The sequence below is a fragment of the Acanthopagrus latus genome, chromosome 8, assembly GCF_904848185.1.
Source record: "Acanthopagrus latus isolate v.2019 chromosome 8, fAcaLat1.1, whole genome shotgun sequence".
Lineage (NCBI taxonomy): Eukaryota > Metazoa > Chordata > Actinopteri > Spariformes > Sparidae > Acanthopagrus > Acanthopagrus latus.
In genome coordinates, this window is record NC_051046.1 from 11,339,205 (window position 1) to 11,349,278 (window position 10,074).

The 10,074-nt window shown below is 42.7% G+C and overlaps 2 long non-coding RNA genes across 3 annotated transcripts; one reads left to right on the forward strand and one right to left on the reverse strand.

Annotated features, from left to right (window-relative positions):
- Positions 1-390: 390 nt before the first annotated feature.
- On the forward strand, positions 391-9,397 carry LOC119024266. 2 transcript variants are annotated; one of them, XR_005076435.1, is made up of 3 exons: positions 391-1,450; positions 7,726-7,958; positions 8,451-9,397. It is a non-coding gene; the product is annotated as an uncharacterized LOC119024266 (long non-coding RNA). The 2 variants fall into 2 exon arrangements; XR_005076434.1 differs by having other exon boundaries at positions 7,726-7,922.
- LOC119024265 lies at positions 630-4,535 on the reverse strand. Its single transcript, XR_005076433.1, has 3 exons — positions 2,408-4,535; positions 1,794-2,308; positions 630-1,691 (listed from the first exon to the last, which is right to left on the reverse strand). It is a non-coding gene; the product is annotated as an uncharacterized LOC119024265 (long non-coding RNA).
- Positions 9,398-10,074: the final 677 nt, after the last annotated feature.

A 10,074-nucleotide genomic window follows, 5' to 3' on the forward strand; every position in this document is an offset into this window, starting at 1 on the left:
GCTTGTTAATGACAGCAGTAGGATGTGCTAACACAGAATATCAAGAGGTTTTTTGGCTTAAATCTCCTGTTTTCTTTCAACCCTCCTCTTGTCTTCACATTCTGTATACAACCCTCCTTAATTTCATTTAATTTTAAATGCCAAATCTATTTTGCATGACCAATCAACCTGTCATTCAGCATAAATTGTTTTCTTTACTAAAGTAGATTTTTTTTTTTATTACTATCATTTCTTAAGTTACTGCAAAGGTGGTAAACAATATATATATATATATATATATATATATATATATATATATATATATATATATATATATATATATATAATGTTTAATCAAGAGACAGTACTTGTATAGCCCAAGAAAGTATCACAAATGCACTGAAATTACTTTTGTATGCAATTTACTGAAGGCACTTCCAATAATAGTCAAATGTGAACATAAACATAAATCAAAGGTGATCTAAGAGGACGACCACGACCACTACAGGAGAACAAGCGGCCGCTTCACCCGCCTGTCCCAGACCTCTCCTCTGCAGCACAGAGACAACTGAGGGTTCTGCCACCTGCAGCATGTTCACACTCTGAATGTAGCAGTGTTAGTAAACAGGGCCTTGATGGTTGTGTCTGAAATCGTTTGAACTTTGATCTTTAAAAGTTGCGTATGGGGTCGTGGAAAGGTGACGGTACACCTGCGCGAGAAAGTTTTAGTTCTGTCTGAGATCAATCAGCACTGTGTGTGTGTGTTTGGTAGTCTGTGACTGACTCTGTGACTGTGATTTTAACTGCTGGGTTGAAAATGACCCAATGACAATCTTTGTACCCAGGTGGTGTACAGCCTCCACTTTAGGAAAAAGTCCTAAAATTGACAAATTCACAATTTTGGCCATAACTCAACAAGACATTTGACACAGATGTCTTACAGGATAAAACGGATAGAAGTTATGACATTTTTTATCCAAAAGGTCAAAGGTCAACTTCACTGTTACATAATATTCCGCTAAAAAATATTCTGTGCATTATTCACCGCCATAGAATAGCACACAAGGAACTATGACTTGACTGTTGCACGGAGGCATACAACCATGAGGCAGAAATTTTAATTTTGTGTATTTCTTAAAATCTTTTTTTCAGGGACGGTTTCACAAAGATTTGTTGGACAGGTCTGTGGTCTTAGGCCTGTCTTCATTTTGTTTTCAGACGAGTCGAAATGCAAGCTAGACAGTTTAAACGATTGTAACCTGACTTTGACAAACAATCGCTGACTCCTGCTGACCAAGTGGTACGAAATTACAAAGAGAGAAGCGGCTCACAACGTGTAGTTCGTTTTTAGAGAGCGCGGTAGCTTGTTGGAAATGTACAGCTCTGAGGACATCATTATCATTCATTTTTTCAAGGACGCTATCCTGAGCCTGACTGAGTCCTGCCACACAGAGCCTCAGCTCTGCCACAGGTCTGTGCTGTTCTTTACACTCTTTGCTTCATCTCCCGTCAAATCGTCCTTGTAACTGTTGAATTCTTCCACAAGACAAAACTCCTCCGCAGGACCTGAACGGAGCTGAGAGAGTGTGACGTGTTCGCTTGATGGTCGGCCATGCTTGTTTTGGTTCTAATCTGCCATGTTGTTGTCTTCTGTTGAACTGCACTGTTGACGGAGGCAGGTTCGCTCTGCTGCAGACTGCTGCAGGGAAACACTGCGCACAGTACAAGAAGAGGTCCACACACAACATGAGTGAAACCAGCTGTGTAGGTGGACTCAGGCTTTAAGGCTTATGCATTTACATATAATTCCAAACCTCTGTTTCTTCTTACTGTCCTGCCTTCTCGCCCGTTCGTCGGCTCTATAAAAGCTCCGCTGGGATTAGCAGGCACTCGATACGCCTCTCAAACTGTCTGCCCACGTCAGTCTGGTTTGTTTGGCTAACCTGGGGTGTTTGAGTGGCGTCCACACACAGACTGCAGTCTGCTTTATTTCAGCAAATTGTGGTACGGTGGCTGCGGCCAAGATTCCATCCTTTCCCAGAAAAAGTGACATAAAACATATGACTTGCTTACTTTGAATTGAACATGTGGTCCTGATTCAAACACTTAAAAGAAACGTTCTCGGGCCTGTGCCGTCCTCCGGCCTCAAAGCTTTTATTACTCCATTTAAAAAAATAATTTCAAGCAAAGTGGTGGATGTGATCAAGATCCTGGGGGGGGTCACACGGACACCTGTAAGCTCTTTCCTCTCATGCTGGCTCAGGTGATTTCCCTCCTCTGATGGTGTGGATCCACCAGAGTCCCCTGCTGCCAGCGGTGGAACAACATCCTGATGATGGAAAGCATGTGGTGCAGTCAGCACATTATGTTGAGGGAAAGAAATGTAATAGTCTATTGAAAGCAGGCCAGGGCCCCTACCTCCTCTCACCTCTCTGAGCAAAAGATGTGTGGAGCAGAATCCCCTCCAGCCGGCTTCTTTTCCTCTGTTGTGACTTGCTTGACATGAAAAAGAGAAGCTGGATATTAGTTTCAGGCTGATTTGTGGTCTCATTGGTGTCAGCTGCTCGCAGTTGTTATGGCAAGAACAATTCGGAGCGTTTCAAGAAGAATTTCTCTAATCCAATTTCCCCCAGCCTTAACAAGGACCATATGGGGTGAGCTCTGAGATCACAGCACCCTGATGGCTTTTAACAGCCCATCAGAAAGACTGACACGCACACAAGGACTCCTCTGCAGATCCGTTCAGGGAGACACCTCAGCGCCTGCTCCTTTCTTGGCTCTATTCACCGCTGCGATTAACACTCGACGTCAGACGAGGGGTCACCAAGAGGCCTTCCTCTGGTGTGGGGGACTTTCATGTGACCCTGGTGACATACAGCCTCAGCGCTATCGTTAACTCCGCAGATGAGAGAGACATATGCATGAGACAGCTACTGCTAATGAGGCTGGTTGGAGTCTGAGTGATGGTTTCAGCAGGTTTTGCTCCACACGTGTCTGTTTGCCAGCTGAAAGACACTTCAGACAGGTCTGCAGGAACAGCTTGGATCAGGGATCAGAAAACGTCTTCAGTTTATTGCTCTCTGGGGACAAACTCAGACAGGATTTAGCAGAATATTTGAGCATCTATGTATACTTCTGTTTTATATATTAGAGCAAATACGGTTTCACTCCTTTATGTCTTAGAGTGAAAAAAAGTCAAGAGGTGGAAAACATATTTAGTCAGGTGCGCTACTTGTGTTTCTTTAGACTTTGAATCCAATAGATTTCAGAGTGAAATATTTACTCAGCTACATTTTTTGACAGCTTCAGTAACAGAATGAGATTTTACCACTACAGAGTACACTTGGTTTTATTAATCCTATATAACCCTTTGCTTGCTATGGTTTTTACTATTTAACTGCAATTATAAATGAATAATTATCAGTTATCTTGAAACCCTAGGAAGTGAGTAGTTGTATAGTGTATTGTCACTTATCCTGAGTGTGTTTACAGGTCTTGAAGAGTATTACTACATGTGTGAAAAAAGTGTTTAATGGCTTTTTGTGGCTCTAGAGGAAGCTGCATGTAATCTGACAAATTGCCTGCAGTGATGTTACTCGTGGCTAAGTTGCATTGTGGGTAATGGTGGCACCAGCTTTCGAAAAGCTGTCCACTGGGCTATCATTTAACTCCTGCAGTTTAAAAAACAAATGAACAAATTTGATACAGCCGAACTAGAAATATCAACTTTTTTACTCCACACATTCTTGTTCCTTTCTGAACCTGTGGCCTACATCACCCAAAATGCAACTCAGACACTGATGAAATGATCTCATTACCTTTCAAAGATCTCAACTTTGGTTTGGTGTAATACAGAGTGAGTGCCACCAGGTGGCGTTATTGCACAAAACAGCCATGAAGCCACACTGTTTCGCATCTCTCAGTTAGAAATGTGAGCACTGTGGTTTTCAGCACAGTGGTATTTCTGTGAGGTTTGTCAGTGTTTCGACAAACACTGTTGGGTACTTTGATTTTTTTTTACTTTTTACATTTCTTGTAAGAGGATCACACGAGAGACGATCACTCCAATAAAACCACTGTCATCCAATCCTTCTCGGCCTTCCAGCGCCTGAGGAGCTTGCGGAGTAACCTCCTCCTATTAGACAACAAATGCTATCAGTCTGACTGACTGATGAAAGCCATTTGTGCTCTATATGATTCCTCCAAAGCGTATCCATCTGCTTCAGGCTCTCTGAGGTGAAAAACCGTCAGTGTTTAATGTGGTTGTGAATGTTTCCCCAGACTAGGAGTTAGTGGTGGACTAATTACACAGCGGGCACGCAGCCTCAGTAGCACGCTGCTGCCAGAGCCTTGTGTGACTGTATGTCATTAGTATTGGAAAAGTGCATTTTGCCACAAAGGGCTGCGGTCACTCTGAGCCATTAAAACATGAAAGAACATACCCCGCTCTTCTGGAGAAGGAATTTGCAAGACATAAACAGCCTGTAAAATGGAAAACTACATCTGTGTCCATTTGTTTTCCTGACAGGCGGCCAGATTTGGTAATTCTTACTGAAATTCTTTCCAATAACAGACAGCGGTCCAAGAAAAGGGGAAGGACTGTTTGATCCATCTGTTTGCAATGCGGCGTAGTAGTGGTTTTGCGCACGTGATCTCGACTCGGTGGGAAACGAGAAAAAACTGAGGAGGCTTCGGAGAATTTTACTAAATTTGCACTGTGGATTCCTTGTTGTGTGATGAGTCCTCTCAGCTGGAGCAGGAACCACCACACATATTGTGATCTTCCGCGTAATCCCGCAACATTTTACGACCAAATTTCAATCAATTTGACAGATGTAGTGTTTTTACGCTGTGGTCTACCTTCTGGTCATTTTACTGTGATCATAGTGTGATTGAGGAGAGTCTGACCTAAACCGTACAAGATATTTTCTTGTCTTTTTTTTTGTGTTTGTCTTACCCGGTTTTGCAATCTGACAATGAAACGGTTTAGAGCCACAACCCTTAAACAACTTATACCCACAAAAATGTTAGAGGAAAGTGTGTATTGCAGATTCTTTTTCTAAACTCTGCCGCTGCTAAATACGCCCCACAAATCTATCTCCTGGTCCGTTGTGGGGGTGCCGACCCACAGGTTGGAAACCACGATACCCGCCACTAAGTGAGTCGTCGTCTCACCTCGCCGGTGCCCGACAGAGCCTGAGCAGTTAAATGTTAATTTGATCCAGAGGGACATCACTATTATTAGACAGAACCTTGCCAGTAAATTGAGTTTTCTTTTGATGTCGAGCAGGGCTTTAAAGGCTGCGAACTGGCAGCTCTGAATATCTAATAAGATAACCCACTCTCCCTCATCAGGCTGAATGCTGCGCTAAAACACCTTTTCATGTCACCTTAGTAAACAGCTTAATGTGTACCGCTTTCATCTGCTGGTCCCCCGTGTCTCCTCGCGGCTTTGATCCACGCCTGAGTGTCTGGGCGTGATTGCACCTCAGCGCCGCAGATTTGTCTCTATGTTAATTTAGATTTTTATGATAAGCCATTTCTGAAAAAAAAAAGAAAAGAAAAAAACTCTTCAGAGAATAAGTGCGGCGTGTCGTTTAACCTCTGACACCTCTCCAGTCGGATGGACCCACTCATCACCCTCACGGTCAGGAAAACAATCTTGGCATGAAGTGTCATGTGCACACAGATTTCTCAGGAGTCTTTTTTTTTTTTATTTAGTTATTTTTTATCATAATTTCACAACTTTTAAGTAACAGAGAAGTCACTTAAATGCACAGTGTGTGATTTTTTTTTTTTAATCAAAAGAATAACAAAATGCAAAGATAGTGTGGGATCATGGGAGTTGTTGTCTTCATTGGTAAACAACCACCATTACTTATGAACATCTGTTGGCGTGGCTCAGGCAGAAATGTTGACGAGGTAATGTTTTCAAGGTTTTATTTCCCGTTTTCTTTAGTCACGTTCTTCCTCAGTCTGTGAGTGTTGAAAAGCTGTAGCGACAGGCGATCAAAGAAAAAAAATTACAGATTGCTGTGGGTTTGAACATTGTTGGAAACATTTAGGACTATAAAGGTACACAACTCAACAAAAGTCTAGTTTGATTTAGACATTTTAATGTGGTAATGTTACATATTATATCTAAGGGAAAATCACTAGACAGAAACTGACAAGGCCAAGCAAAACACTACACTGTGTAATAACTAGCAGGAGTGTGTGTGTATATAATAATAGCCATAATGTCTGGATCTTATATTAAACTTTATCAGTGGGATGGAGAAGCAAGCAAAAAGGAAATAAATAGAACATTCTCACAATTTAAACAGACTGTCTTTAGGTTTAACCAGTAGATCATAAATCTGTTCTTGACCTGCCAGTTGAGTCTTCTAAGCTGTGGTTAGTGAGATGAATAGGAAAAGTCTGAGAAGGAAAAGTTTCCACAAAGATGTCTCAAAGCAGCACAACGGAGGGACATTGTGTCATAGTGCGATCATGACCTGAGGACGTGGAGCTAATCGTTTATGAATGGTCGTTTATGTGGACAGCTGTTGCTTCTGGTAAAACATGTTCTTCTGTTTCTGAGTCGCTTTTTGCTCTCGCCTCGGTTTTCTGTACGAGCACAGATTTTGTTGATATTCTACCTTTTGATGACTGTTCATTGAAAGGCCAAAAATGTCACGATACAAGTAAATCTGTCTCTGTCAAAGAGCCAAAACCAGGGCGTACAGTTGTCTTGTTGAAGATTCTCAGTTAGCCGGGTTACGGTAACTCTATGTGCTGTATCCTAGTCAACTGGACATGTTTCTTGAAGACCTGTCACCTCTCATCCAGGAGGCTTCTACAGTCGTCCTGTTTTAACCTGCAGAGGGCAGACTTAGCTGTGAAATAAGCTGAGTTGAGAGCAGAGGAGCAGAAGCTAGAAACAGTCACCACACAGTTCATTGTGTCTGCACACTCCAAATCAAACAACCCCGCAATTAATCCCACTATCATGAAAATGGTCATGTTTAGTTAACTGATCACCCCCATTTATATCCATGGGAAGACTTAATATTGGAAACATCTCCTGATAAGTTGAATCAACTTCTCCAAAACTGTTTCAACAGAAGTGTCGTGGTCTTTGCGAAGGAAGACGATGAAGACGAGGCTGATATACGCACATTTTTTTGTAATCATCCCTCAAATGCCTGAACAGTAAACTTACTGGGAATTCAATAACTATAACTTCTCCCAAGCATCTTTTTTCTGCATTATCATCAATCAAAAAAGTTTTTTCCCTTTTACGGACGCGTATCTGGCAACAAATACGATGATATCTGCTGATAATATCTGTCAACCCATATCGGCACCATATCGTATCAGTCAGGCTATGTATTCGACTGCATTTGTTTGGGTTGGTGTACAGAATAAAGTGGCATACGGTTGCACAAGAAATACTGCAGAAATACACAGATACACTATGGATTCAATTCATAATCCGAAATATAAAGTCAATAAAAACAGCAGAGCCTGCAGTATTTGAGCATTTCTATAGAAACACGCTTTATCTAAATGAATTCCTCAACAGGACGGGCAGCTTTAGATGTGCTGGACTGTAATGGTGATATCTCATTAGGAGGCCCGAGCCTTGACAGTTACATCTCCTACCGCACTGTTGGTCAGTTCCTGGTTGAGTGATTCCTCGTGACCTCGGCGTGCCACAGCGTTGCCCTCAGTGTTCAAACTATCCATGTTGCTTGTTGACAGCACCTCCCTTCTGGGGCTGCCGAGGATTGGCCCGACGCTGACCTCCTGCCAGTCTGCTGGAGGAGGAGAGGAGGAGAGCCGTTCGGACTGGGAGGAGAGGGTGAGGACGAGAGGAGTAATGAGGAGGGGAGGAGAGCTTCCTGACAGCTTCTTGCCTCGCCTGATATACACGTACACAAGCACTCGGCAGAGTTAATGTGAGGCTTCTTTCCCTCCCACATCATTTCCACTGTGTGAGTCAAAAGGCCAAAGTGTTCATTTATGAAATTACTACTTTCTCTTCACTTCCAGGTACTTTTTTATACATTGTAATTAGTCGCCGGGTGCATAATGATGAAAGTATTTTGACGGTTGTTATCTAATTTGCAAGCAGATATAATGGAGTGTGAGCTGACTTCATGTCCAGCGGGGTGTGTTGACTGCAGGAGCAGAGAGCAGCGTATTATTATAACTTTGAAGGAAAAATGATAGGTTCCCTCTCTGCTCATAAATAGTCGAGCGATCATTGCCGAGCACCACATAGTGGGTGCTAAATTAGCCCAGAATCTTGTGCTGTAGATCAAACAGAAATGGCAGAGAATCAATTAATGATTAATATGCCATCTGCTGGTGGTGGCGTTTTGAATATCAATACAACTCCCCTCGGATGTTTAATCACCTGATACCATTGTGCTGGAACACAACAACGGAGCCCCATTTTTTTTTTTTTTTTTTTTTTTTTTTAGGGAAGCGCCGTGGTGTCAGCAAGCTCAAATGTTTTGATCCACCTCCACGATGCTCATAAGATATTCACCGCTCCAGTGGAGAGACGTGTCTACAGGGCCCCGGCTGTGAGGCGTGCATGCAGATATCTGCTCTGTGTCTGGAGCTCGCTGTGGAGGAGATCCCACCCAAGGCAAGGCTCCATTCATGCTGCAGCACGGAGGATGTTATGGATATGGCCTTGACAGCGCGCTCTCACCCCGAGGCCTGAAGAGGGACAGGAAACAGTTGGCTCTTGGTCGACTGAAGTGGTGCCTGGGACTTTCCCACACGCCTCAGGATCCTCCTCATTCAGCCTGGTCTGTGGTTGGGGCGTATGTCTGCACCACTTCACACCAGGGAGAGGACGAGGGGGAGGTGTGTGTGCGTGTGTGTGGGAGGGGGGGAGGTGCGCGGGCTTACTGTAGAAGTTGGAGAAAACTTTTCAGAGGGGATTCATTGCCCCTTAACCGAGAGAACAGCATAAATTATTTGCACTGGCAGATGTTCACAGACCCAAATATGCATGAATTTGTAGAGCTGGCAGGCTTCCCTCAGCCAAACGTACTGGTTTTCACGATGCGTGCAGGAGCAGTTGTTATTCTGGCTGTTTTACAGAGAGCATTAATCTGAGCTGTCAGCGCCACCAACCACTTTGGTGGAAATTATTTCACTCCTTAATAAGGGAACTCGGGTGCTGTATTACATATGGCGGTCAGGGCAACATTCTTGGTGGGTCTGTCATCATGTAGCTGTTCTCCAACAGTAGGCCCTCTGTGTTTGGCCTGCAGCACACTCTGTAACCCAGAGATGAAAAGAATACACTAACTACTAGACATTAAATAAAACCACTGCCTCTCACATCCTCTGTGCTGGTGAAGGTGAAGAGTACCTCCTGCCAGGAAGAAGGAGAAATACAATATTATACTGACTTGTGTCTGAATTTCTGTTATTTTTACCAACAGGCGGTTTGTCTTGTCTTGACTGTACGAGACTGGAAAACAGGTCAGGTCACAGGTGAGCACTGTGACGAGTTACAACACAGGAGGGCTGTGGACAAAATAACACAAACACCTAGTACTATAATGCTGTCAGAACAGGAGCTGTAAGTGATTGATTCTGCTTTTTTACCCCCATTTTTCCAGCATATGAAATGTGCAGGGATTTTGTAGTATATTGGGTTAGACTGCTCATGTCTTTAATGCTTAAAGTCAAGCTGCAGGATAAGGCCTTAAAATAACATTGCAATACTTTTAGTATATAAATATTAATATTTATATCAATATTTTGAAACCTTCTTTCATAAAAGCTAGGACTGGATGCCAAATCATATATGATGATATTTTTTGACCAAATATCTCAATATTGTAGGGATAACTATTTATACATTCAGGAAATATCAAAAGTGCATTATGTAGGAAATTTGGTTCAAAACATTAAAAAATGTAGAATGTAAAAGATAATATTTTTGTTGTCATCTATGTCTCATATGTTGAAGAGGTATCCACTAAAGTTAGAATGCTTAACAGCTAGCCCTGGATCTAAAGACTGGTAAGATGCACAGCTAACTGAGCTAAGAAGCTAACAGTAGCTAAAGTCATGGATGTA